The following is an 18157-nucleotide window of genomic DNA, read 5'->3' as shown; positions in this document are numbered from 1 at the left end:
GAAAGAGCGGTTCTTAACATATCCCTTGTCTATAGTGAAGATTGGAGAACTAAAATCATCTCTTTCCTTCAGGGTAATTTTCTTTCAGATGACGAAGCTTATAACAGGAGGATAGAAGCAAGAGCTCGACCATATGTCATAATAGAAGGGGAACTATACAAGCGAGGGGTCTGTTCCCCGTTGCTCAAATGTTTATCCAGATCCGAAGGCATAGAATTGATGAAGGAAATACACGCAGGCCTGTGTGGATCTCACATTGGATCTAGGCCTTTGCTTGGGAAAGTATTTCGTCAAGGATTTTATTGGCCAAAGGCAGCTTCGGATGCAGCGGATTTAGTCCAAAAGTGCGAAGGTTGTCAGAAATGTGCAAGAGATAAAAAACAACCTTCGTCTTTAACTCAATTAATACAACCTACTTGGTCGTTGCAAAGGTGGGGCCTTGATTTGCTAGGCCCATTACCACCAGCACAGGGGAACTTAAGATATGTGGTAGTGGCAGTGGAATATTTTTCCAAGTGGATTGAGGCAAAGCCCTTAGCCACAATAACTTCATTTACTATTCAAAAGTTTTTCTCGCAAAACATTGTTTGTCGCTTCGGAGTGCCGAAGGCCATTACTGTGGACAATGGGACACAGTTTGATTCTGAAGCCTTCAGAGAATTTTGTGATCAAATTGGCACGAAAATCCATTTTGCATCAGTCCGACATCCAGAGTCAAATGGACTTGTCGAAAGAGCTAATGGGATCATAATGACAGGAATAATGAAGTCAATCTTCAATCAGCCTAGGGGAAAGTGGCCAGACGAGTTAATCAAAGTGGTGTGGAGCCATAACACAACCATGTCAAGATCAACAGGTTTTACGCCCTTCAAACTATTGTTTGGTGACGAAGCAATAACCCCGGAGGAGGCCAAAGCAGGATCAATAAGAACAGTAGCTTTGGCAGAAGGCGAAGACGAAGCTGATTGCTCTATAGAAAAAGATGCTATAAAAGGGATCAGACTTCAAGCTGTGGAAAACATCAATAAATATCAAGCTGAAACAATAAAATGGCGTGACAGAAAGGTCAAGCTGAAGAACATTGAACCAGGACACTTGGTACTTCGAAGAGTAGCCAACCCTGAGACAGTAGGCAAATTACAGCTGAAGTGGGAAGGCCCCTTTTTGGTAGTATCTTCGTCAAGGCCCGGTTCCTACAGATTGAAGGATATGGACGGCAACGACATTCCTAGGTCATGGAATGCGGATGAGCTTCGGCGATATTATGTTTAGCTTGATGTAATTTTTTCTATTCTTTTTTGTGGCACCCTTTTCCTTTCCAAAGGGGGAGAAAGGTTTTTAATGGGGCCACAACATGTAATTTTCCTTATTTCAATTCTATGAGAGTGATATCCCCCAAAAATGTAAATGTAAATGCAAAGGAAAAAAGAAAAGGAAACAGGGAGAAGCTCAAAAGTCGTTTCTAAGGGAATGCAGAGCTTACAGCGAAAAATAAACGCTGATTCCGCCGAAAGTAAAAGGCGAAGAAGCTCCTAAGGGAGGCTTACAGCGAAAAATAAACGCTGATTCCGCTGAAAGTAAAAGGCGAAGAAGCTCCCAAGGGAGGCTTACAGCGAAAAGTCAACACTGATACACCGAAAAGTAAACGGTGAAGCCGAAAAGTAAACGACAAAAAGATTTGAATCATTCCTAAGGGGATGAAGGGTTGTGATTATGGTTTTTGAACATATGTCCCAATATTCATTTGCAGAGTACATTTCATCATGTCATTTGCATTCATAAACATTCATTTAGACATATATAGAATCATCATCATACCACACAAAAAAGACAGGTGCTTCAGCAATGAGGAAAAAACTTCGAAGGAAAAATTTTTATGCTTCGTTGTGTACGAAAAGAAGGGAAGGTGTTTTTCGCCTTCGGCTCAAAAGAGAAGTTTCGTCCACAGCAAAGCAGATTGTACACAGATAGCAGAAACAAAATATATTACAAGGTATGTACAAATTTACATGAGTTGTTCCATAACTATATTACAAAAGTTTCTCCAGAATTTTTGCAGGAAAGTATATTGTAAGCAACTATCAAGCTTCAGGCTAGGCTTCGTCAAACTTCAGCTTCGTCATTCTTCAGCTTCGTCATCCTGCGTATATCAAACAGCAGAATAAGAAAGGTGCAAATTTCAAGGAGAAGGTAAAAGTAACAAATATAAGTTTCTTACCAGCTTAAGATGACTTCGAGCTTCGTCACCCGCCATTTTTCGCCCGCCACTTACCCAGATCTGGGTCATGAATCTATTTCCAATGCTTCGAGCCAGGCTTGGGATATCTATCAGATCTGATGCTGATAAGCTGAAGTTTGGTCTATTCACAATATTTCCATGCGTACAGCCAGCCTTCAGAAAAGCGGTAGCTGTGCCCCGAGAAGCTACCAGGGCGCAGAAGTCGGCATGCCCACCAATAACTTCGTCAAGAGCATCAACCTCGCCTTCAATATATTCTAATGTGTTGGGCAGATTTTCAGCTGAAGGTGTAAATTTTTTAGAGCTGGCTCCGATAGAATGAAACACATCCTTCAGCTGCTGCACGCATCGGCTGCCGAAGCTTAGGCATTTCCCTTGAAGTTCCTTCAAGGATTTTTGCAAATTTGAATTTTTATCCATCTCAGTTTTAAGGCTTGCTTCAAGGTGTTTCTTTTCTTGCTCAAATTTTTCTGATTGTTTCAGCAATTCATTCTTTAAGCTGTCGTTCTCTGCTTGGACTTCAGCCAAGGAGCCTTCTATAGACTAGATAACAAAGTCTTTCTTTTCTAATGCACCTTCGTGCTCTTTAACCATGATTTCAAGGTCTTGGATGGTGAAGTCCTTCTTTTTCAGATCAGCTTCGTAATTTTCAACTTTTTCAGCCAAATCTTGGATGATGGCTTTGTTCTTCTCGTCTTCGAGATTTTGTTGCATTTTTAGAACCTTACTTAACAATATGCTCTATCAAAACAATCTTCGTTAAAAAAAACGACCTAAATAATAATAATAATAAAATAGCAATAATATTTGTTACCTTAAAATTAGCATAAAGTAAGCTTTCGGCGATATGGTGTCGTTGGTAGCGGCAGAGGTCCGCTTCTAGCTTCGGCAGGCCAATGTTTTTGGAGAGGGTTCTAACAATTTTAGCTTCGCTGCGGTTTCGAAGGCATCTCAGCTTTCCTTCGTTAACCCCACCAAACAGTGTAGCCCCTGGCTTATATCTGCAGGATATGACATATTTTTTAAGCTCTTCTTTTTCAGCATCTGTCAATTCTTGCCCAAGTAAATCTTGAAAGTTAAAATCTCTTTCTTCCAAAATGTCTTCAACTTGCTTTTTCCCCTTTTCAGTAGCTATGCTCGCTGCAGCCACAGCAGCTTCTTCCTCAGCCATTTTCAGGAGTATATTATCAATAACTTCAAGTGTGTCTTCTAGGTTCGGATCTTCTGTGGCCCCGGTTTCGCCCCCGGTAGCTTCGGCTGCGCCGGTTTCAGCTTCGGGGGCTTCCACTCTGGTGGCTTCGGCTGCAGCGCCTTTGGCTTCGGCGGTCTCGACAAAAGCAACTTTTAACACTGTCGCCGATGGCGGCGTCTGATGAATCACATCTGCTATCTGAATAATTCTTCATCTTTTCGGCAGTGCAGGACCTTCTTCTGCCGAAGCTGCTTTGTCCTTCTGAAAAAACTTCGTTAGTTCCGGCGCCAGCGGACTTAGCTTGATAGGCAAGGGTTCAGTCATTACCTTCATAATCTCTTCTACATCGGCAGCAGAAGGCGTTGCAGGAGTATCTTCTTCTCGAACCAACGTTTTTGGTTCTGGAGATGCAATTTTTCTCTTTTTTGTAGCAACCACCTTCGGCTCAGGGCTCAACTTTTCAGGACTCAGTTTTTCAGAAATCTCCTTTTTCTTTTTGGCCACTTTGGTGCTCTCTTCGTCAACAGCGCTGGCAATTCTTTTTCTCTTCGGGCCGCCAGCATCTCCGCCCAATCGCCCATAGTCAGGATATTCGAAGCCTATAGCATCAAGTACTCTGTTTAGCCTTCGTTTTGACCGGGTGCCGAAGGCTGCTGTCATCAATTGGTCCTCTTTTTTAGAGTAATTTCCAAGAATTTCAGTACTCATTATTTCGATTGTATCGAGCCATTCTTGGCAGGGTGCCTTAAAATATTTCTTGAACTTATAATGGTAGGGTAGTCGGACAAGCTCTCCCTCTTTCTTCTCCCCTGTAAGCTTCGGCATAGTCCACTCCTTCATAGTTGGAAATACTCTGAAGGCCAGAAATTCCTGCACTAAATCTCTAGTGCCAATGTGCTCTGCAATAGTCCTGAATTCAGCCAGCACGATCCGGGTTGGACCTTCTGCTGTCATATTGCATCGGGGTCTGGTTTCTCCGAAGATCAGTTCAAGTGGACTCTGTACCAGCTTTTCCTTGTCATCGTCAACTTTGACGTAGAACCATTCTGATTTCCAGCCTGCCGGCCACTTGCTTCGGTAGCTGATCACAGGAAATTTTGTGGTTTTCTGATAGGCAAAATTATAACAACCAAAATTTTCGTGTAACCCATCCTCTCTGGCCTTGGTTTGGTAATGTAGCTCGTGTACCCGGCAGAAACCTTCGGCAAATGCCTCCACCGCCTGGCTTCGGAGAGCCCAGATATAAACACTAAGCCTAACAATGGCGTTAGGAGTCAGTTGGTGAAAATAGATCCCAAACTTTTGTAGCACATCAGCAATCATCCTATTCAAAGAAAATCTCAAGCCAGCTTTAAGAAAACTCTTGAAAATCACTATTTCATCCTTCTCTGGCTTCGGGGTAGTTTCCTCTCCACCGAAGCGAATCAGCTTTTTCTCATCTTCGCTGAAGTAGCCCGACTTCACCATCTTGGGAAAATCAGCCTTGGAGATAGTCGACTTTCCGAAGTCCAGATGGCTAGGCTTGCTCGGTACTGTGATATTGTAATCACCGTCAGAATCAGCCTCCTCAATATCTCCTTGTTCTGCTTCGGCAGCGGCTTGTTCTGCTTCGGCGACGGCTTGTTTTGCTTCGGCAGCGGGAACTTCTTCCGATGTCACCAATCCAGATCGCTGCATTGCTTCCGAGATAGGAACAGTCTCCACACCTTCGACTTCGTCTCCCTCACGCTCAACTCTAGCAGTAGAGCGCACTCTGGCCATTTAATTTTGAATTTCTTGAAAGATTTCTTGGAAATTAATAACCTTTTCTTCCGAAGCTCTCCTTCTGACGAAGCAAACGCCAAACAGGAGCTTCGTTTGAATGCAAAAGTCAAGCTTTGGCTATGGTTAAAAATTTTGGCAGCAAAACAGTGCAATAGCAATGAATGTTGTGGTAACTTCACACCTACCTGTCTGTTTATATAGTGCTGCAGGTAAGAAGGTGAATCGGCAGGATTTTTACACCAGGCAAACAGTTGCTCGCACCCGTTGCGCGGTGGGCTGCAAAAACCAAATGCTGAACCTGCACTGTGGGACCGCTCTGCGCTCAGAAACTGTATCGTTTCTCGACAACGAGCTCAGGGAAGGTGTTTTTCAGGACCTTCGGCTTCCTGAAGCCTAAGAGACTTTTTTCACGGATCAAGCTCGTTACGAAAAACGATCTAGCACTATGAAGGGGCTACTGTTGGGACCATGCTTCGTCGCCGAAGGTCCTGCAGAAAGAAACAGCTTCGGCTGAAGCTGCTCGCACGTGATGCTGAAGGTGCCATTTCGTGAAGCTTCGGAATTACAAACCGACTTAAAGATAGAATGACCTTTTAGTCCATAAGAGTCCGAGTCATTGTTGTAAACTTTTATGAGGGGTACGATTGTAATTCCTCACGGGCTGTGTCCTGTGCCTATAAATAGTGAACAATATTCCTTTACTGTTCACGCATTCCTGCAATTGCAATCGCATCACTCGGAAATTATCCTTTGTCAAGGCAGAGGTATAAATGTGTCTAAATATTATGTTTGAACATCTTAAATTTATATAGTATATAAATGATGCTATTTATTTCCAATTTACTTGTCTTTAATGCTTCATGTTTTACGTTATTTTATATTATCTTTGTGAGTACAATTATGAAGGTATAACCTTTGTAGTTCTGCCATTATAACCTTCGTCCGAAGTACATCCTTGGGGAAATAATGCTCCAGCGGACGAAGGGCATTGATATTTAACATTTTATGTTGCCTTGTTCTTAATTCATAGCATTTGAGAACAAGTCCCCAACACAATCCAACGAGATCACCCCGTCGACACCATCCTCGGCGACATTCATAAGGGGGTAACCACTAGATCTTGTGTTGCACATTTTTGTGAGCATTACTCTTTTGTTTCCTCTATTGAGCCACACAGGGTAGAGGAAGCATTACAAGATTCGGATTGGGTGGTGGCGATGCAAGAGGAGCTCAACAACTTCACGAGGAATGAGGTATGGCATTTGGTTCCACGTCCTAATCAAAATGTTGTAGGAACCAAGTGAGTGTTCCGCAACAAGCAAGACGAGCGTGGTGTGGTGACAAGGAACAAAGCCCGACTTGTGGCCAAAGGATATTCACAAGTCGAAGGTTTGGATTTCGGTGAAACCTATGCACCCGTAGCTAGGCTTGAGTCAGTTCGTATATTACTTGCCTATGATACTTACCATGGCTTTAAGCTTTACCAAATGGACGTGAAAAGTGCCTTCCTCAATGGACCAATCAAGGAAGAGGTCTATGTTGAGCAACCTCCCGGCTTTGAAGATAGTGAGTACCCTAACCATGTGTATAAACTCTCTAAGACGCTTTATGGGCTCAAGCAAGCCCCAAGAGCATGGTATGAATGCCTAAGAGATTTTCTTATCACTAATGGCTTCAAAGTCGGAAAGGCCGATCCTACTTTATTTACTAAAACTCTTGACAATGATTTGTTTGTATGCCAAATTTATGTTGATGATATCATATTTGGGTCTACTAACGAATCTACATGTGAGGAATTTAGTAGGATCATGACACAAAAAATCGAGATGTCGATGATGGGGGAGTTGAAGTACTTCTTGGGATTTTAAGTGAAGCAACTCCAAGAGGGCACCTTCATTAGCCAAACGAAGTATATTCAAGATATTCTAAACAAGTTTGGGATGAAGGACGCCAAGCCCATCAAGACTCCCATGGGAACCAATGGACATCTCGACCTCGACGCGGGAGGTAAATCCGTCGATCAAAAGGTATACCGGTCGATGATAGGTTCTTTACTCTATTTATGTGCATCTCGACCGGACATTATGCTTTCTGTATGCATGTGTGCAAGATTCCAAGCCGACCCTAAGGAAGCTCACCTTACGGCCGTAAAACGAATCTTGAGATATTTAGTTCATACTCCTAAGTTTGGGCTTTGGTATCCTAGGGGATCCACATTTGATTTAATTGGTTATTCGGATGCCGATTGGGCGGGGTGTAAGATTAATAGAAAGAGCATATCAGGGACTTGCCAGTTCTTGGGAAGATCCTTGGTGTCTTGGGCTTCAAAGAAGCAAAATTCCGTAGCTCTTTCTACCACCGAAGCCGAGTATATTGCCGCAGGCCATTGTTGCGCGCAATTGCTTTGGATGAGGCAAACCCTTAGGGACTATGGTTACAAATTAACCAAAGTTCCTCTTCTATGTGATAATGAGAGTGCAATCCGCATGGCGGATAATCCCGTTGAACATAGCCGCACTAAACACATAGCCATTCGGTATCATTTTCTTAGGGATCACCAACAAAAGGGAGATATCGAGATTGCATATATTAACACTAAGGAACAATTAGCCGATATCTTTACCAAGCCACTAGATGAACAAACTTTTAACAAACTTAGGCATGAGCTAAATATTCTTGATTCTAGGAATTTCTTTTGACGTTTTGCACACATAGCTCATAAATATACCTTTGATCATATCTCTTTCATGTGCTATGACTAATGTGTTTTCAAGTGAATTTCAAACCAAGTCATAGGTATATTGAAAGGGAATTGAAGTCTTCGGCGAAGACAAAGGCTTCCACTTCACTCCATAACTCATCCTTCGCCGTCGCTCCGAGCAACTCTCCAACTTTGGTATAACCTTCACTAGAGATGGCAATGGGTACCCGAAACCCGAAACCCGAAACCCGACGGGTTTTTACCCCATTAGGGTACGGGTTTGGGTCAATTTTCATACCCATGGGTTTGTTAATGGGCATAAATCTGTACCCAGCGGGTTTATGGGTACGGGTTTGTTCCTATAGTACCCAAACCCGTGAACCCGTGGGTTTTTTAAACTCGACCAAACCTAGTGCATATTGTCATTTTATTTTATAAACGAACAACAAACTTGTTATTCCTTATTTACTTTGTAATTTTTATCAATCGGTGAATGTATTAGTAGTCGGTGAGAGTGTTGCTTGCTTGCTATTATAGTTTTTACTAGCGTTATATATGTGGTGGATGGATAACTTAGTGTAAGGTCACTTAATTATACAACTTATTATTTGTATTTTATTCTCTCTACTAATAATTTTTATACCAAACCATGAACTCGTTGTTCATTACATAGATTTTGGATCATGATATCATTAATCATTACGATACTTATTGATTATGAGAAGAACAAGTATATTGGAGATGAAACCCGCGGGTAACCCATGGGTACCCGTTAACCCGATGGGTACGAGTTTGGGCAAAATCTCAAACCTGTCATGGGTACGGGTTTTTTAATGGGCATAGATATTTTTCACGGGTACGGGTTTGGGACGACAAAACCCAGCGGGTTTGTACCCGTTGCCATCTCTAATCTTCACTCATGTTTTATTTGCCAAAGGGGATAAAGTAGTTAGGAAGGGCTTATATTTCACTCAAAGTATCCGTTTTTGGCGATTCATGCCAAAGGGGGAGAAAGTATTGGCCCAAAGCAAAAGGACCACAACACCACCAATTTTCAAAATTTCCTTGAAATGATGAATTTTTCAATAGTATCTTAGTTTTTCAAATTGGTACCTTATTGTGTTCAAAAGGGGGGAGAAAGTAGCACCTTCAAAAATTAATATCTTAAAACCCTCTTGAACACTAAGAGGAGGAATTTATTGAGGGGGAGTTTTGTTTAAGTCAAAGGAAAAGCATTTGAAACAGGGGGAGAAAATTTCAAATCTTGAAAATGCTTCTCAAAATCTTATTCATTTACCTTTGACTATTTGCAAAAGAACTTTGAAAAGAATTTACAAAAGGATTTGCAAAAACAAAACATGTGGTGCAAGCGTGGTCCAAAATGTTAAAAATAAAGAAACAATCCATGCATATCTTATGAGTATTTATATTGGCTCAATTCTAAGTAACATTTGCACTTACAATTATGCAAACTAGTTCAATTATGCACTTCTATACTTGCTTTGGTTTGTGTTGGCATCAATCACCAAAAAGGGGGAGATTGAAAGGGAATTAGGCTTACACCTATTTCCTAATTGATTTTGGTGGTTGAATTGCCCAACACAAATAATTGGACTAACTAGTTTGCTCTAGTCCATAAGTTCTACAGGTGCCAAAGGTTCACAATAAGCCAATAAAAAGACCAAGAAAAGGGTTCAAACAAAAAGAGCAAGAGACAACCGAAGTGCTCCCTGGTCTGGCGCACTGGACTGTCCGGTGTGCCACCGGACAGTGTCCGGTGCACCAGGGGACTCCAAGCTGAACTCCTCACCTTCGGGAATTCTCAGAGGCGCTCCGCTATAATTCACCGGACTGTCCGGTGCACCACCGGACAGTGTCCGGTGCCCCAAGGGAGAGTGACTTTGAACTCGCCAGCTTCGGGAATCCGCTCCGCTAAAATTCACCGGACTGTCCGGTGAGTCACCGGACAGTGTCCGGTGCACACCAGACTGTCCGGTGTGACAGCAGAGCAACGACTACTTCGCGCGCAACGGTCGACTGCAATGCATTAAATGTGCGCCTGCGCGTGCAGAGGAGCAGAGCACGCGCGGGTGGCACACCGGACAGCCAGGCGGGCCCACAAGTCAGAGCTCCAACGGTCGGAACCCAACGGCCAGGTGACGTGGCTGGCGCACCGGACTGTCCGGTGCGCCCGTCGACAACAGCCTCCACCAATGGTCAAGTTTGGTGGTTGGGGCTATAAATACCCCAACCACCCCCACATTCAAGTCATCCAAGTTTTCCCACTTCTACACCTTACAAGAGCTATAGCATTCAATACAAGACACACCAAAGTGATCAAATCCTCTCCCAACTCCACACAAAGCTTTAGTGATTAGTGAGAGAGATTTGTTGTGTTCATTTGAGCTCTTGCGCTTGGATTGCTTCTTTTTCTCATTCTTTCTTGTGATCATCTCAATTGTAATCAAGGCAAGAGACACCAATTGTGTGGTGGTCCTTGCGGGAAGTTTGGTTCCCAATTGATTGAGAAGAGAAGCTCACTCGGTCCGAGGGACCGTTTGAGAGAGGGAAAGGGTTGAAAGAGACCCGGTCTTTGTGACCACCTCAACGAGGAGTAGGTTTGCGAGAACCGAACCTCAGTAAAACAAATCCGTGTGTCACACTCTTTATTCGCTCTCGATTTGTTTTCACGCCCTCTCTCGGACTCGTTCTTATTTCCAACGCTAACCCGGCTTGTAGTTGTGATTAAGTTTGTAAATTTCAGATTCGCCCTATTCACCCCCTCTAGGAGACTTTCACATACGACACCCCCAGGTCACACGGAGAGCGGCACCCGACCCCACCACATGGGCAGGCCTAAGGGCACCACGTGGCAAGGAAGGATAATACGTCCCAGGAAGCACCGTTGGGTCCGAACCTCCACAGAGGAACACCGGACCCCTATGAATACGAGCCCGGAGCTCCCGAGGAGACATGTCGGGTCCCCCCGAGTGAGGTCCAGGCCTTGGCAGGGTCCCGGGACGGAGAGGACCCCAACACAAGCAAGGGTCCGGTGCCGACACGTGTCCAGGCCTTGCCCTACGCTCCCCGCTCAGGCGGAAACCCGCCGCGGGCGCATGGCTTGTGGCCCGTAACGTAAGCCAACGGGCCGAGCCTGACGTAAGGCCCATAAAGCTATACAGTCTTTGCATTTATTACGGGAAGGACGCGCCGCCTGCCACCACGCTGACGGGCGACGCACCCTCTCAGCATTTAATGCGTCCTGTCCAATCCGCCGGCAGACGGCGTCAGGGTCACCCAGCAGACGGCGCGCCTGGCCAGTCTGTTGGCGAACAGTGCGCCCGTGCCGAGTGGCGCACAGTATCCATCATCCCTTCTACAAGAAGCTTCCCCTGCATGCCGAGGATACGGAGATCTCGGGCGTAAGGGCACGAGAAGATTGCCCCAACAACAAACATTGGTGGCTCCAAGCGCTGTATTCTTTATGTGAAAGTCGCCTAGAGGGGGGGTGAATAGGGCGAATCTGAAATTTACAAACTTAAGCACAACTGCAAGCCGGGTTAGCGTTAGAGATAAGAACAAGTCCGAGAGAGAGGGCGCAAAACAAATTGCAAGCAAATAAAGAGTGAGACACAAGGATTTGTTTTACCGAGGTTCGGTTCTTGCAAACCTACTCCTCGTTGAGGTGGTCACAAAGACCGGGTCTCTTTCAACCCTTTCCCTCTCTCAAACGGTCACCTAGACCGAGTGAGCTTCTCTTCTCAATCAATCGGAACACAAAGTTCCCGCAAGGACCACCACACAATTGGTGTCTCTTGCCTCGATTACAAATGAGTTTGATCGCAAGAAGAATGAGAAAGAAAAGAAGTGATCCAAGTGCAAGAGCTCAAATGAACACGACAAATCACTCTCTCTAATCACTAAAGCTTTGTGTGGAGTTGGGAGAGGATTTGATCTCTTTGGTGTGTCTTGTATTGAATGCTAGCTCTTGTAAGGTGTGGAAGAGTGGAAAACTTAGATGCCATTGAATGTGGGGTGGTTGGGGTATTTATAGCCTCAACCACTGAAATGGTCGTTGGAAGGCTGCTGTCGCATGGCGCACCGGACACTGTCCGGTGCGCCAGCCACGTCAGCGGACCGTTGGGGTTCGACCGTTGGAGCTCTGACTTGTGGGGCCTCTGGGCTGTCCGGTGGTGCACCGGACAGATCCTGTAGACTGTCCGGTGCGCCTCCCGCGCGTGCTCTGACTTCTGCGCGCACTGTAGCGCATTGAATGCGGTTGCAGTCGACTGTTGCGCGCGAAGTAGCCGTTGCTCCGCTGGCACACCGGACAGTCCGGTGACTCACCGGACAGTCCGATGAATTATAGCGGAGCGCCCTCTGTCTTTTCCCGAAGGTGAAGAGTTCAGCCTCGAGTGCCCTGGTACACCGGACACTGTCCGGTGGTGCACCGGACAGTCCGGTGCGCCAGACCAGGGTGCCTTTCGGGTTGTCTTTTGCTCTCTTGTTTGAACCCTTTTCTTGGTCTTTTTATTGGCTTATTGTGAACCTTTGGCACCTGTAGAACTTATAGACTAGAGCAAACTAGTTAGTCCAATTATTTGTGTTGGGAAATTCAACCACCAAAATCAATTAGGAAATAGGTGTAAGCCTAATTCCCTTTCAATCTCCCCCTTTTTGGTGATTGATGCCAACACAAACCAAAGCCTAATTCCCTTTCAATTAGCAAATATAGAAGTGCATAATTGAACTAGTTTGCATAATTGTAAGTGCAAAGGTTACTTAGAATTGAGCCAATATAAATTCTCATAGGATATGCATGGATTGTTTCTTTATATTTTCATCATTTTGGACCACGCTTGCACCACATGTTTTGTTTTTGCAAATTCTTTTGTAAATTCTTTTCAAAGTTCTTTTGCAAATAGTCAAAGGTAAATGAATAAGATTTTGAGAAGCATTTTCAAGATTTGAAATTTTCTCCCCCTGTTCCAAATGCTTTTCCTTTGACTTAAACAAAACTCCCCCTCAATAAATTCCTCCTCTTAGTGTTCAAGAGGGTTTTAAGACATCAATTTTTTAAGATGCTACTTTCTCCCCTTTTTGAACACAATAAGATACCAATTTGAAAAACTCTTTTTAAAATAAGGGTGGTGGTGCGGTCCTTTTGCTTTGGGCTAATACTTTCTCCCCCTTTGGCATGAATCGCCAAAAACGGATACTTTGAGTGAAATATAAGCCCTTTCATAACTACTTTCTCCCCTTTGGCAAATAAAACATGAGTGAAGATTATACCAAAGACGGAGAGATGCTCGGAGCGACGGCGAAGGATGAGTTATGGAGTGGAGTGGAAGCCTTTGTCTTCGCCGAAGACTCCAATTCCCTTTCAATACACCTATGACTTGGTTTGAAATATACTTGAAAACACATTAGTCATGGCATATAGAAGACACATGATCAAAGGTATATGAATGAGCTATGTGTGCAAAACATCAAAAGAAATTCCTAGAATCAAGAATATTTAGCTCATGCCTAAGTTTGTTAAAGGTTTGTTCATCTAGTGGCTTGGTAAAGATATCGGCTAATTGTTCCTTAGTGTTAATATATGCAATCTCGATATCTCCCTTTTGTTGGTGATCCCTTAAGAAATGATACCGAATGGCTATGTGTTTAGTGCGGCTATGTTCAATGGGATTATCCGCCATGTGGATTGCACTCTCATTATCACATAGAAGAGGAACTTTAGTTAATTTGTAACCATAGTCCCTAAGGGTTTGCCTCATCCAAAGTAGTTGCGCGCAACAATGTCCTGCGGCAATATACTCGGCTTCGGCCCCCCTGTAAGCCTAATTCCCTTTCATTATGTCCCTGGGCCCACATGTCGGGCCCCAACACCTTTGTGCATGCCCCCCTTCAGCTATAAAATGGGAGGCATGCGACGTTACACACAAGCTCGGTCAAGACATCCAATCTTAGACCCAACCTTAGTGTCACAAGTTCATACAAGCTCTCAAGCAATACATCACACAGTGGAGTAGGGTGTTACGCTCCGGCGGCCCGAACCACTCTAAATCCTTGTGTGCTCGTGTTCTTCCCACTTTTCCAACTAGCAAGCAAAATGCTTAGGCCCCTCCTCATCTTAGGATTTAGGGCGGGTGCACTCCGCCACCCGGTCGGAGATTTGCTCTTCGACATTTGGTGCGCCAGGTAGGGGGCTAGGCATTAGGTTTTTGCTTGTTTCCTTGCCCAAGCATGATGGTGCAGATCATTGAGCACCGTGCCGAGACTTCGGTCGATTTTGCGGTGGAGGGAGAAGCTACCTCCTCCACACCGCAGGTTCCCAATCGGCCAGTGCCAGACACTGCTACTGTGCACGCCGCACGGCAGCACACGGCTGCGCAAGCGTCCCGGACTCCGTCGAGGGCATCACCAGGGGCGTTGTCAGCGGACAGGGAATTGTTGCGCCACCCCCTGAGCTCCACGGCCTCACCAGGGGCCATGAAGCAATGGCGGGACGATGTCGACTGACTGCTCGGTATGGCACATTCTACTTCGACCAGGTCGAGGACGCGGTCAACCCGGTGCCAACGCGAGGCGTCAGCGTCTATGCGTTCGCCCTCAGTAAGGGGCGCACAAACCAACGACCTCCGAGCAGAGCTCAACCGTAGGTGAGCGGGTGAGGATACTCGGGTCTCTTTGGAAAGGGCGCACGAGCGCCGCCAAAACATTGATGGTTGCAACCTCGATCAAGATTTCGCTACGGTTGCACCGCAGACACCGATGGGCACCCGGTCCCAAACAGGTGTCCCCTTGGCCGGTGTGGGCTGCGCTGCCCTTGCGGATCATCTCTGCGCAGCGTCATGGCCACCCAAGTTCCGGCCGCACCTGCCGAAAAAATATGACGGAACATCGAACCTGTCGGAGTTCTTACAGGTGTACGTTACCGCCATCACGGCAGCAGGTGGAAACACCGCTATGATGGCAACATACTTTCATGTGGCCTTGTCTGGACCTGCCCGGACCTGGCTCATGAACCTCACCCCGGGGTCAGTCTACTCCTGGGAAGAGCTCTGCGCGCAGTTCATTACGAATTTCGCCAGTGCTTACCAGCAGCACGGTGTGGAGGCCTACCTCCATGCGGTGAGGCAGGATCCCGGGGAGACTCTCCGGACGTTCATCTCCCGCTTCACCAAGGTGCGAGGTACTATACCTCGCATTTCCGATGCTTCCATCATCACAACCTTCCGTCAGGGAGTACGTGATGAGAAGATGTTAGAGAAGTTGGCCACGCACGACGTGGAAACTATCCCCACACTCTTCGCTCTGGCCGACAAATGCGCCAGAGCCGCCGAGGGCCATGCATGGCACTCGGCCCCACAAACTGGAGTTGTCCAGTCGGGTGGCTCGGGCGCCGCCCCCCGGGACAGAAAGAAGAAAAAGAAGAAGGATCGCGATTACCAGAAGCCGCGGTCCACCGCTCTAGTGGTTGCAGCCGCGACCGGGGGCCAGGGCGACCGCAACAACCGCCCACGGTCGCAGAGGGGTAACAGCGGCCCGTGCCCCGTGCACCCCAATGGTCGCCACAGCGCCGCGGAGTGTCACGAGATCATTGACCTCGCGAAACGCGTCAGTGAGCGGCACGAGCAGTTTTCCAAGGACGGCTCTCCACCTCGCCGCTGACCTGGCAAAGAAAAGGTGGACAATGGCGAGGTGGCCGCGGCTGAGTGGGACCTCGGGTATCAGTCGCCCAAAGGGGACCTAAAGGATGTCTTCGCCGGAGGCTCTTACTCCGGTGAAGACAACTAGATGGACCCCAGAGGGACCCCGAGCTCCCTAGTCTACGGAGCTGAAGCATGCCTTCCTCCGAAAACCCTTCTGGATTCTCCCACGGATCCAGGCAGCCAACAGGTACACGCGAAAGTGACCACAACCAAAGATAAGGGCTCCCGTGTCAAATGCAGGTGGGGACCTAGGGTCGGGACCTAGCCCTACAACAAGTACCAAACCAAGAAGGGCTCTGTAACTCTCCCCCAGCTGGGAAGGACCCTTCAAGGTAACAGGAATACACCGACCCAAGGGCAGCCATCTAGCTATGACTGGAGGAGCGCCTTACCCCGATGCCGCTGTAAGTTCTATCTATAAAGCAAGTCTGAGGGGTCGAATCTGTTTTTTTGTAACTAGGTAACGCATACATGTACGACAACCCGGTGGGGTCTGTCCCCGTAAACCTGGCCTATTGGTCTGCACACATGCACGACGAGTTAAAAAAACTACCCCCTCAGTTGTGCTCTTATGATAGTTCCATCTTGCTGCTCCATGGTCCTACCTTGCAGTCTTTCAGATAGTACTTTTTAGCTAACCCACCTGTACGGTTTCCATATGTATGACATGACGACATCCGAATTGAGCAGCCATGCTTGCAATTTAGGGCCCCTGATATGAAAGTAGGGAGGTTCGACAGCCTAGGGGCCGGCTCTAGAGAACGGGACCCCGTTCCATGGGGAGGTCCGGAGCCCGTGTAGCCGCTCAGCCTGGTCCCGTACCGTGGGCCTGCATGCTCCACCACTCCGTGACGAGAACTTAGTATCTGGAGCTATAAGTCCTGCGGGTCCGACAACCTTGGGACCGGAGCTAGAGAATGGGCATTAGTCTCCTGGGGTGGTCCGGAGCCCGTGCATCCACTCAGCCTGGTCCCGTAACGTGGGCCTGCATGCTCCACCGCCCTGCGACAAGTGTCCTAGTATCTAGAACCACGACCCAAGGGGGTCCGGACACGCAACTTGGCCACCCGGACTAAAACCTGCGAGTCTCGAGCATGTATCAAAGGACGAGTAATGACAATCAGGGAACCCTATGAGGTGTATTACTAATGCTTCCTAGCTAAAGCTGTGTACAGATCCAGATCCCGGCGAGGCTGCCTCCCGAGGATTGTTGACAACCTTTTTCAGAAACACTGGTATCCAACCTCAACACATCAAGCCTGCATCCCAGGCGGGGGGCCGGATACTAAGGAGGAGTCAACAATATCGCACATAGCAGGAACAAGTTGAAAATAGATAAGTGCTAATACTGCTTAACAAATAGTACTCTTCAGTACCTTACAAAAAGAAAAAGTATTACATTTGTTTTCAAGTGGAGCCCTAGTTCCATCTATACTTTGCAGGAATGAACTACCTCCACACCAGTAAGGACCACGAGATAGCTAGCTCCGAGCGGCTCGCCGGCGGAGGCGACCACATCAGCACCGACGGTGGCGGCCACCTCTGCACCGACGACTCGCCAAGCAGCGACGATCATCTCAGCATGTATGCCGCTGCGAAAGGGTCCTCGCCCCCGTCTTCCTACGGGGGGCGACAACGAGGCCATTAAAGCCAAAGAGCCGGAGGTCCAACGGCAGGTGGCGCTGACGGTCTCGCCAGCGGAGGCAACCACCTCTGTAGTGGGGAGCCTCACCAGCGGCGGCGACCACCTCAGCACTGACGACAGCGGCCACCTGCGCACCAGTGCCGTACCGACGAATGGCGGCCGCCCCAGTGCGCGCGCGAAGAGGTCCTCGCTCCCATCCTCATTGCGGGAGTGAGGACAAGACCATCCAAGAATGTCGCTGCCGCCCCCATGGTGTACGACGTCTTATACGCCCCCCCGGTGCGACCAGCGACGCAGGAGAAGCCGTGGGTGTGGTCGACCCACGCACGACGCGACCGTCACCCGTGCGGTGGACGGACAGCCACGCTCCGTCCAAGCGGCAGGAGGCAGCGCTGGAGGCGGCACCAAAGCCACCCAGGGCAAGGAGCCAGACACGCGGCAGCTGACGGCGCCTCAAACGGCCAGCCCTGCGTACCCAGAGTTTGCCTCCTTCGCAAGGCTGGCGAATGCCCTTCTCCCCCGAATGCTGGAGGAAGAAGTGGGCCGCCAGCCCACGCGGAAGGCAGAGCCCCGACTCGGCTCGCCCTCCTCCCCAGCACGGATGATGAACATCCTTGAAGCTGAGGGCAGGAGGGAGGCCGCAGCCCGGCTTGCTTCTCCCCACCACAAGGCTGGTGGTCATACCTCTAGATGACCACTAGCGGGAGATTGCAACCGGGCTGTGTAATGAAAATCCTTGAAGTCGAGCGATGGCGGAAGAATGCCAACCCCCATGGGGTTGCACTCCTCTAACAACAACAAGAAGAAGACAAAATCGGTGGCGCCATCACGAGCGTGAGCTCTTCGGCGATGAGATCGCCGGAGGAGACGACCCTGACGCGGATCCCTCCAGAGAACA

This window comes from Zea mays, chromosome 7 (assembly GCF_902167145.1).
Source record: "Zea mays cultivar B73 chromosome 7, Zm-B73-REFERENCE-NAM-5.0, whole genome shotgun sequence".
Lineage (NCBI taxonomy): Eukaryota > Viridiplantae > Streptophyta > Magnoliopsida > Poales > Poaceae > Zea > Zea mays.
Note: the sequence above shows the minus strand (reverse complement) of the source record.